The following is a 10644-nucleotide window of genomic DNA, read 5'->3' as shown; positions in this document are numbered from 1 at the left end:
GGATCCATCGCACGCCCGGCGGCCGGTGGCGGAGGCATCACCACAAGCTGAGCAAGGTTAGTTGCCGATCTACTCCCCCACAATTATCCTCTCTTGCTCCCTATTCCACCGATCTGTGCTCTTAATCAATTCACGTCTCTTTTGCAAGGCAAATCCGACTCGTAGATTGTTTAGATCCTGCTGGTACGTGTTGGTAACAATCCCGCGTGTTCATCTAGTAAGTGCCCTGCTCCCTATCCCTCATTGCTACAATTCATGGCCTTCATCTAGTAAGTGCCCTGGTACGTGGTGGTAGGTTGTCCAGATCCGGCTGGTACGTGGTGGTAACAATCCTGCGTGTTCATCTAGTAAGTGCCCTGCTCCTTATCCCTCATCGCTGCAATTCATGCCCTCCGTATTGGTTCTCAGTTGTTTTTTTCTTCACCCACCGATAGATATACATAGAGATCATATCACGATTCTAGTTTAATCTGAAATTGATTCATTGTTCAGTTTACTCATTGCAAAAAAAATTCACTGTCAGTCGACTGAAAACTTTTTCAATCAGATTTTCCGGCCAATTGGTGCCTGACAATTTGTTCCTGTTTGTACTTGTCATCAGTATGTCGATGTCAATTTTATCTACCGGCCCCGCTAGTGTTTCTCTATTGAGTTGCTTCAGTCTAATGACAAAAAAAACGAAGAAACATGAAACACTTATCAGATTATATCAATGCTATTGTAAAATTGAGACCACCACCAATTACTCTGGCCAAATAACAATGAATCGTAGTAAAAGCACACTGTAAAAATGAATCAAAATGTCACTCTTATTAGTACTTTAGTATGAGACTAGGAGCAGCAAAACACACTTGGATGCTCTGGTTCAAATTTACTATAACTACGCAGCAGAATTGCAGTCCTTGCTACACTGTAAATCATACAATAGATACACTGTGGACAAAACATCATCAGTTTAAGGAGCAACAGAACAACTATGAGCCTAATGATTCAAAATGTATTACACTTTGCAGAACAATTACATTACTTAAAACTTTGTGGTAGAATACACTGCACACATACCAAATAAAGTAGTTTAGTAGCTGCTGGGAGCAGCAAACAAAATTCAGCAAAAAACACTAGGAAAAAGTAACCATTTAGGACTAAAGTTGAGAATTGCTATAGCTTTGCAGTACAGTTGCATTTCTTGTGACACTGTGAATATAAACAAAATGCACCGTAAGAATAACAGAAATTACTAAATCGTTGCTTGGGAATTATAGTTTTTTTTAGACTGTGTTATATATATTTTAGTTTCTGAAACAAGCTATATTGTACGTTACATAATTTATTTAAACTTTTGGTCATTGTCATGTTGCAGCAGATGTGTCTCAGACAAGAATTAACGTTGTTGAATGAGGACTATATGACAGAAGAACCAATCGAACATCATAATTCTGCTGAAAAAGATGTCGAATCATCTGATGTCTAAAAAATAACTACTAATGATAAAGAAGGTTTCACAGATTGTGATGATGCTGTTGTAGATTTTTTTTTCGAGAAAACGCAAAGGACTCTTTGTGTTTCATTTCATTGAAAAGATGAGAAGATACAATCCTCCTAGGAGGTGGTGGTTACATGGGTTAGCACCCTATTGATGCTGATGTAGATGAAAATGAAGATGGTAAGTTTGCTCATTCCTTATTGATTGCAATATATGATTATTCATCATAGTAACATATAATTCATGGTTCATAATGGTGGCAGTGCACGACAATTAGAAAAAGGTTCTGCTGCACACAAGGTATCTCCATAGTCTGATATACGAAATTACGATCAAACTATAGTGCTCCCATGTTTATGTGTGTTTACTTGTTACTTTGTGAATGTTGTCCAGAACCAAGAAACTTTTGATCAAAATTTCAGTACACGGCAAGGGAAAATAAATGCTGCTGCACACAAGGTATATTTCCATTACCATATACAATATGTTCAAAATATATCGCTTCGATGTTTATGTATCTACTGGTCGTGTTGCTATTAGAATGTTGTTCAGAACACACATACTTTGCTTGAGAATGTCAGTGTACGTATGCGAGAAAAAACTTCTGCTGCGAACAAGCTAGTATCTTTTCATAATCAGATACGTATTTTGCTCAAACTATAGTGCTAGCTTGTTTATTCGTTTATTACCTCTAGTTTGCTATAAGAGTGTTGCCTAGACCAAAAAAAAAAAGCTGCTAATGCAGCGAGTAAGAGAGCTCAAAGTGGTTCGCTGAGTTGGTTGGGTGCCAGTGAACTACCTGTAAGACTGCTCAAATTCATTTCATATGTTCCCCTATTTTGTCTGTCTTGTCATGGGTGATGAGGATAATTCTGCCAATGGTAACTTTGATTTTCTCTGACATGCAGGAACTAAAGTATTCTTGAAGAGCCTGAAAAATCATAACTAGCACGTAGATCTTGGTACAATTGTAAGTTGTGATCCTAAATTTAAACTTGATGGTGCTGAAATTAGAAATGGATTCCGGGCTGTGCATGTCGATATGGCACTTGTGAAAACTGAAAATTTGGTACGGAGTTGAAAAAACTGCAATACTCTCGGTAATGCATTAAAAAAAACTAATATATTGCCTCTATTACTACTTGCATCATGGCAATCTTTGTGTATTAACAACTCATTTTGTTATCTTGTTTGTAGATTCAAAAGAAAATGGATGACCATATGGTGTGTGGAAAGTATACTGCAATGATGATGTTGATGTTCCGGTTCATGATGATGATGATGATGGATGCTTTCAGTTTTAGTTAAGTTGTAGGGATGGCGTATATTGGATGTTGTTCCTCCTTGATTTTTAGTTAAGTTGTAGGGAAGTTGATGGATGCTTTCAATGTAAGTTTTGTTGTCAAGAAAATAGTCAGATTATGCATCACATTTGGATGATGTTGCTCCTGTAATATGTACTATTGTAATCCAACAGTTCTATCTAATACATGATTTCGTCCTCTCTGGGTATATTATCTTGTTTTCCTTCATTTCAAATATATAATTATCACAATTATGTGGAGCATTAATTTAATTGCTAGTAATATATAACATTATTATTATTATTATTATTATTATTATTATTATTATTATTATTATTATTATTATTATTATTATTATTATTATTATATATGAACCGACACTTGAAGCGATGGAAATTCTTTGTTGCAAGCAATGGGATTTTGATTCCTGTACATTAAGCACCAACATATAATAGTGTTGTAAGAGTCCATTTTATCTGTTGTAGTCCTGCAACGGTCCTTTTTACCAACACCAATATAAGCGTTGCATTATGCGCTAGCAACACTGGATAAGGCAACGCATCCCAAACCGTTGGTAAAGACATCAGCAACGCATATATGGGGTTTTAGATACGGAAAAAGGCGTTGTTATAGGGATTGTCCTGTTGTAGTGACTAACATGGGAAAATATTTAGAAAGTACACAACAGTATACGTTATCATTTGAATTTTGCATTGTCTATTTGGCTTGTGCATTTGGAGCTCATGGTTCACAATTTATATCACAAATGTAATATAGTTATATTTTTATTTGCTGCCATGAGAAATATAGTATCTCTACCTGACACACCAGACAAACAGCCTTAAAATCATAACTGGAACCTACTCATTACAGAGAATGGTAAAAGCAGGACCCCCACACAACTCAGAAACCTAATTTATTACAGATAATGATTAATACGCCCAACTTGAATTGTAAAACGAGGCCATTTTGAGTTACATTGAAAATTCATCAGTACATTATTTGCACACAAAGGTGTGTTTTATTTTGGCACACAGAGCTGCCTTCACTTCACCTCCCTCAATAAGTCAAAGTGCTAATGAAATGAACAGGAAAGTCGAAAGCAGAAGCTATCCAATACATCAGTGTTCTTGCGCTGCTATGCCCTTTGTTATTATTTAAGCCTGGGCATCCAGATGTAAAATCTACCTGCACCAAAATAAAAGCATGTGCTTGACATAACTCCAAAAGTAAAAAAGAGAGAATAGAAATGTACAACCTGGGTTTCTCTCAGGAACATGAGTGCTTTGCATCTGAATGTTCCTCGTGACTTGATATTTATGCCACCACAAAGCTCTTTGACGAAAACATGATACTGTTATGATTTAAGCTGATATCAAGTTCATGAGACTATTAGTTTGGTGCATTGGAAGATATAAATAGCTGGTTCCTTGCATAATTAGATAAATCTGAATAGATGGTTATCGTGGAGGAGCTGGCGGCATGGCATTATTTTCCACTACTTAAAAGGAAGCACATTCATGTAAATAAGCAATACCTTCTCGAACCTACAATGTTAATTAGGACCTCTTACAACTCCAAGCATGGATCTTCTTTTATAGACAACAAACCTGGAACATCGAAGAGGAAATGGTTTAGTCAGACCAATCTACAGGAGAGCAACATGCATCCAGTGTTTATGAACCTAGTGCATGATACAAAATATTAAATGGAGTCACTCACTAGCAAACTTGAGTTCACAAAGGGCATCAATTAGGTGATGTTGCAAGTTGCGATGGGTTGCTTCACATAATGTCTCGAAAAAGCAGAAGAAGAAATGAATTGTATTTAGTATAGGAACTGAAGCTTCATATCAAATCTCAGAAGAGAAAAATATGGACAGGAGTTGTAGCTTCATATAAACTTATAGTGTTTGTCTTTAAAGTTTTTTGTACATTCCTTTTTATAACTTTCAATTCAAACATTTTTGTAAATTCATGCCCTAAGGTATTATTGGAAAAACACAACTTTAGCATAGATGGGAAACATTACTATACGTTCAATGAAAAGTCCACTTGTCAGCACATTGAGTAGATTTCAACAGGAAGTAATGGAAACACTGCATAATTCAGAAAAAATATATATTTATTTTCCACTAAAAAAGTTTGTAATGTAGTCTAATTTGTGGTTCAGCGTAAAATGGAACCATACCAGCTACAAACGAATGCCAACTGCAAACAAGAAGGATATGCTTACTCAAGCACTACAATCTCAAATCCTACTTGTCTTACAGGAGCAACAATATTCATTTAATGATCATAGACATGAAAAATGGAGACAAGTAAATATCTATTGCTCCTCCATGATTTACTGAACTTGTTAAACAATACATAACTTACAAGTATATTTATGGAGAATCGGAGGAGTACAGTTGCAATAAGTAGAAATGATTTCCTCCCATACAGAAAATAAAAGAGAGTTGGATATGTGCATTGTTGTAATGAGCGAAAAAAGTCATGCAAATCATCTAATTAAACATGTGAATGCTTTTTAAGATTGATGAGAAGTTGAGTCTTGTGAAAGGGGTTTTGATTGCCTAATCAGGTGAAAGAAAAGCATATGGTACTTATTTGGGTCTGATTTTGTGGTGCCTTTTTCCGACATTTCATTAGGTCGGATCCGGCGTATGCATAAAAAGGACACGCTCCCGATGCTCACCAACCCTAAATTCTTTTCTTGTCTCTTTGTGTGGGGCGTTGCAGCTGGTGATCATGGACGACGCCAACAAGGGTCGGATGGCTCCTCATGTTGTCTAAGGTTTACATTTTGATTGGATTTTGTTGTCCCGACCCTCTTCTTGACACTCACCATTTTATTTCTGTTGTGATCACAGGTCTCATTTCTTTGTTGTCGAAGAGGTGTTATTCAGCCAAGTCATCGACGGTTTATCGAACGGTGGCACCGGGCGGCGGTGTCTTAGCTCAATGCGGACCGTTCGGGTTCTCCGGCAACGCGACGAACACCCGGTTCACGGCCTCGGCGATTGGCCCTACCTGTAGGAGTGACACGATGTCGTGCTCGGAGGCTTCCAGCTCCTCCAGCATGTGTCCGCGTCTCCGGCTGGTTTGCACCAGACATGGATATCGTTTAGGCTAAGTTTTTTTAATGTTGTCTTAGATTCTTCTACCATGTATAAATTAGTTTTACTATCACTAAAAATGGTGTTTGCGGTCCTCTTGGGGGCGTGTATGGACAGGGTCTACTTGTCAAAGTCCTAGGTCACTTCATGTGGCAGTCCGGTAAGGAAAGTCCAGCCGCAGACAGAAAGCACGTAGCCGGGCACGTTTAGTTGAGCAACACCTCTTCCACAACAAAGACGTGAGACCCATGAATCGGGTGTTTGTCTTTGTTTTCAGTGATTGCCTAATCTGGTGAAAGAAAACTAGAGAACTTTTTTTGAAAACATTCATGAAAAGAAAAAAGGAAACAAACAAAGAAAGCAAAGAGGAAAGAGGTTGTGGGCCCTTTAGCTTTCTCTCCAAAGAAAAACAAGGAAAGAGCAAGAATAAGGCCAAAGCAAAGACCAAGGAGCTTGTAGCTTTCTCTCCCAAAATACCAAGGAAAGCAAATAGGAGAGCAAGTAAATGACCAAAACAAAGGGGAAGAACCTTGTGGGCCATGTGTTTTTCTCTCTCAAAAAACAAGAATGGCCAATACATCACCATGTAGTTGTTTTGAGCTGGGGATGACATGAGTTGAATTTGCCATCGGCCAGTTGGTGCTTGTGTGTCTTTATAACCATCCTTTACCATCCACCAAGAAGCTTGCCCCTAGTTACCATGGGTCTTACCCGATTGTTGCGAAGGTTAGCCACATGATGTATAAGCTAAAGCTTCCACCGTGTGCACTCCGTCAAAGGGTTTTCCATGTAACGCAGCTAAAACCTTTTGGTGGGAGTTCCACCAACCAAGATGTCATTGCTGAAGCCACAAGAGGTCCTCCAGCACAGGGTTGTTGGTGGAGCGCCAATACTAGTGGTGCAATGGATTGGCTATGGGTATTCAGAAGCAACTTGGGAAAACCTCGCAGAGTTTTAAGCCAAGTTTTCAGATTTTAAGCTCAATGATAATCTATTCACCGGGGTTGATTTCAAGCTCGCGGAGTTTGGAAACCTTTCTGGGGTGAATAGCTTATACCCGAGCTTGAAATCTGGAAACTTTCTTAAAACTCTGCGAGGTTTTCACAAGTTGCTTCCGAGTACGCACAAACTACTCATTGCACCACTAGCATCGGTGCTCCATGAATAACCCTGTGCCGGAGGACCTCTTGTGGCTTCAGCAACTGCAGCTCGGTTGGTGGACTCCACGGAAAGGTTTCAACTATGTTTCATGGAAGACACTTTGACAGAGTGCACATGGTGGAAGCTTCAGCTTATACATCACATGGCAAACCTTCGCAACAACCGGGTAAGGCCCATGGTAACAAGGAGCAAGCTTCCCATGGATGTGTAGGATGGTGATAGAGACACACAAGCACCAACTACCCGATGGTGAACCCATGTCATCTCAGCTCAAAACAACTGTCCGATGATGTATTGGCCATTTCCTTGTTTATTTTTTGGGAGAGAAAGACACACAACCCACAAGGTTCTTCCCCTTTGTTTTGGTCATTTTCTAGCTCTCCCATTTGCTTTCCTTGAGAGAGAAGGCTACAAGCACCTTCATCTTTTCTTTGGCCTTATTCTTGCTCTTCCCTTTGCTTTCCCTCGTTTTGTTGGAGAGATCCACAAGGCCCACAATCTCCTTCTTCTTTGCTTTCTTTGTTTCTTTGCTTTCTTCGTTTCATGAATATTGTCACAAAAGTTCTCCTGGAGGTTTTCCATCGAAGAAGTGGCCGAGGGCCATTGGCGCCTCCACTGGCAAATCGTGACGATGTTGTCTCGTCTGGAGTACACCTACTTGGAAGCTTGGGTCAATCTTGCTAGGGACATGACTTAGGTTTTCTTTGAGTGACAGATTGGCATTTGGTATTTCAAGTAGCCACGCTTCTGTTGCTTCAGCAATTGGTCTGTCTGATCGCCTGGCATGTGTACATGCTAATGGTGAACCTCCATGTGCTGCTACATGCTACATGGCACCTGATTAGCGCTTCCAATAAGCTTATCCTCTTAATTTGTATTGTACTGCAAAATCTGCTTACTTTCATGCATGTCGATTTGGTGTTTTCTGGGCTGTAACAAAGTTCACCATGTATGTTGTTGGATGTATATTTTGTCCCGGTTAACTTCGACATTAGTTCCACAAAAGACCATACATTGTTTATTTTATTAACAATAATATTTGTTATTGCATTTTGTGGACAGATTCTCTTGTTGCTTTCCTTTCAATAATTTCATTTCCCACGCTAATACATGATAATTAAGATGGAAACTAAGGCTAAAAAGGGAAAGGTTCAAGAGAAAACAGCTTGGTTCTAGTTTGTGCTGACCTGTCAGGGTTTCCTCCAGCACACCAGCTTCTCCCACTTCGCTGACATGCCGCTCCTCCCCCACACCATCCAGCATCTTCATTCCACTAATCCTTGCTCGGAGCTATTTGAAGTACTCTGAGGTGTCAATCTGAAGTAGTAGCTACCAACTACCAACAAACAAGTTGCTTGGTATGGAAATGAAAAGCCCAAAAGATGATAAGAAAAAACCATGTAGAGATTCCTGCAACCAACACACTAACTCGTAAACATAATGAAATTGAATCATACTTGCAATGCACTATTTTCTTGGCAGTGTGCAGACTTGACATTGAGTGCCGAGTCGCGACAATCCGAGCCTGGTATGCATGCAAGGGGGGCGGTCCAGTTTGGTCCCCTGTCTGAATCTCTCCCTATTGAAAATTGCAGTTTGGTCCCCTGTAATGCTTTTATGGCTAGTAGCAAGAAGTCCGGCAGTGTGCCTCTAAGTTTTGGTTCTTTCTATGCCCTTTTTCCTAAATATTTGTCTGGCAGTGTGCCTCTATGTCCTATTATGTGCTAGCATCGAGTGGAGGATCTGGTACTTGAAAAACCGTATCACATTTTGGCCTCCCAGTGGGTCAATGTTGCGATAAGCATTCTCCTTGCAGTAATGAGCCATTTTAATGACACTATGCATTTAAGGCTCACGCAGGGGAAATCTTGACTGGACTATCATGGCCACAGGAATCATATGCGGAGAGTGCTATTTTCATCTTATGTTTTAATCTCACCAATGCAACATAGCTCAGTTTTTATCAAGGAAGGAAATGTACATCACCTTAATGTATTTACAAGATAACAATGGAGAGAATGATGAATACAGTCCGTCTAAGCATTGCAAGATACTAGCTCTCTCTACATATATGAACCATGCACTACTAAACTAGTACTACCCTAACCTGACCTGGAAAACATGTAAAATGTATCAGCACTAGCAAGACTATAAAATGGAGCAGATTTGTCAAGTATGGGCAAAGAATGAACGAATCGACAACGAATGAGAGCAAGAGTAGTGTTCATGATCCTTGCATGGTCCCCAGAGTAGCACTGCTGGAGATCGTGAGGCAATGAATTAATGAACATATTTGAAAGAAAATAACGCTGTCAAACTCGCTAGTACATGTGCCTAATTTTATACTTGTACGTCAGATATAGTTAACTTAAAGGAATCGACATCGCCATAAAAAGGAATACAAGAATCTGGGCCTGGCAATAGTGTAGATCATGATAGACAGAGAATAATGCTCTCCTTGAAAATATACAACAACACCACTCGTAATCAGATTTCCCAAGTCCATGTGTGTAGCCACTGATTACTAATTTGTGTGTAGCCATTGATATCTCTGAGCTCTAACTGCTGCCACTGATAACTACTAACCGCTACGGTTTACAAGTAGAAGTTTTTTTTTTTCGAAGTACATGTGTGTACTGTGTAGCCATTGATGTTGCCATCTTAGTGCACATTTGTTGTTCTATTATATTGCTTTGGCAAAGAAAAAACAAGGAGCAAATTACTGGCGCCACTGTCACCAACAGAGCGCAAGGAAGGGGGTTTGGGGGGTTACCTGCCCTGACGTGACGCCGACGCCGGAGGGAGGGAAGCAGGCGCTAGTGAAGCCCGGAGGAGAGCGCGAGCCCCTTGGTGCTGTCGGCCGACGGAGGTGAGGGAGACGCTGCTCCGGTGACCCGCTGCAGCGGCTAGGATTAAGAGCCGCCTGCATATGGGCGCTCGCGCCGCCGTGTGTGTGGATCCCGCCGCCGTGGTCGCTGCGAGGTGGTCCAGCAGGAACCCCACGGGGGGCTTGATCTGGGATCCGGCCGCTGCAGGATTGCCATGTCCCCCCTTGTCGGTCTGCGGGCAAGGGAAGGGAGAGTACGTGAGGGAAGGTCGCCGGTGGGGAGAGGGGAGGGCGGCGGCGGTAGTGGAGGGAGGTCGCCGGTGGGGAAGAGGGCGTCGGTGGGGGTGAGAGAGAGTTGAGTAATGGAGAATCTCAGCACGCATGGGTATATAAACAGTTAGACGAGAGAGAGATACAGGGGAGATCGGAGTTACAGCGGCTCAAGGCCGAGCATGCCGCGCATGCGATCGTGGGACGCGCACGATAAGGTGTCCTGCAGAACCGGTCCGTGGGTTAGCCACGATGAGGTGGAGCCGCTGACACGTTCCAACAGAGAGCTGCTGACACGTTCCACGATGGGATAGTGGGTTTGCTAGGGTTGCTACGTTGCGCCACCGAAATTTTCAAAACCTTGGAGAAAATTCGCTGCCATCCGTGAGGGTCATTTTCATGGGCTGGGAGCAAGCCATGCCGACGCGTGTCGCACATGTTTATTTTCTTTTCACCTAAAAAATGTTTATTTTCTTTTATA

At 41.0% G+C, this 10644-nt stretch overlaps 1 long non-coding RNA gene across 2 annotated transcripts; it reads right to left on the bottom strand.

Annotated features, from left to right (window-relative positions):
• Positions 1–3738: 3738 nt before the first annotated feature.
• LOC123047528 (uncharacterized) lies at positions 3739–10238 on the bottom strand. 2 transcript variants are annotated; one of them, XR_006423013.1, is made up of 2 exons: positions 8254–10238; positions 3739–4397 (listed from the first exon to the last, which is right to left on the bottom strand). It is a non-coding gene; the product is annotated as an uncharacterized lncRNA (long non-coding RNA). The 2 variants fall into 2 exon arrangements; XR_006423012.1 differs by lacking the exon at positions 8254–10238 and adding an exon at positions 4510–6788.
• Positions 10239–10644: the final 406 nt, after the last annotated feature.

Source organism: Triticum aestivum, chromosome 2B (genome assembly GCF_018294505.1).
Source record: "Triticum aestivum cultivar Chinese Spring chromosome 2B, IWGSC CS RefSeq v2.1, whole genome shotgun sequence".
NCBI classification, from domain to species: domain Eukaryota; kingdom Viridiplantae; phylum Streptophyta; class Magnoliopsida; order Poales; family Poaceae; genus Triticum; species Triticum aestivum.
The sequence above is the reverse complement of the archived record's forward strand: the minus strand, read 5'-3'. Positions and strand labels throughout refer to the sequence as shown.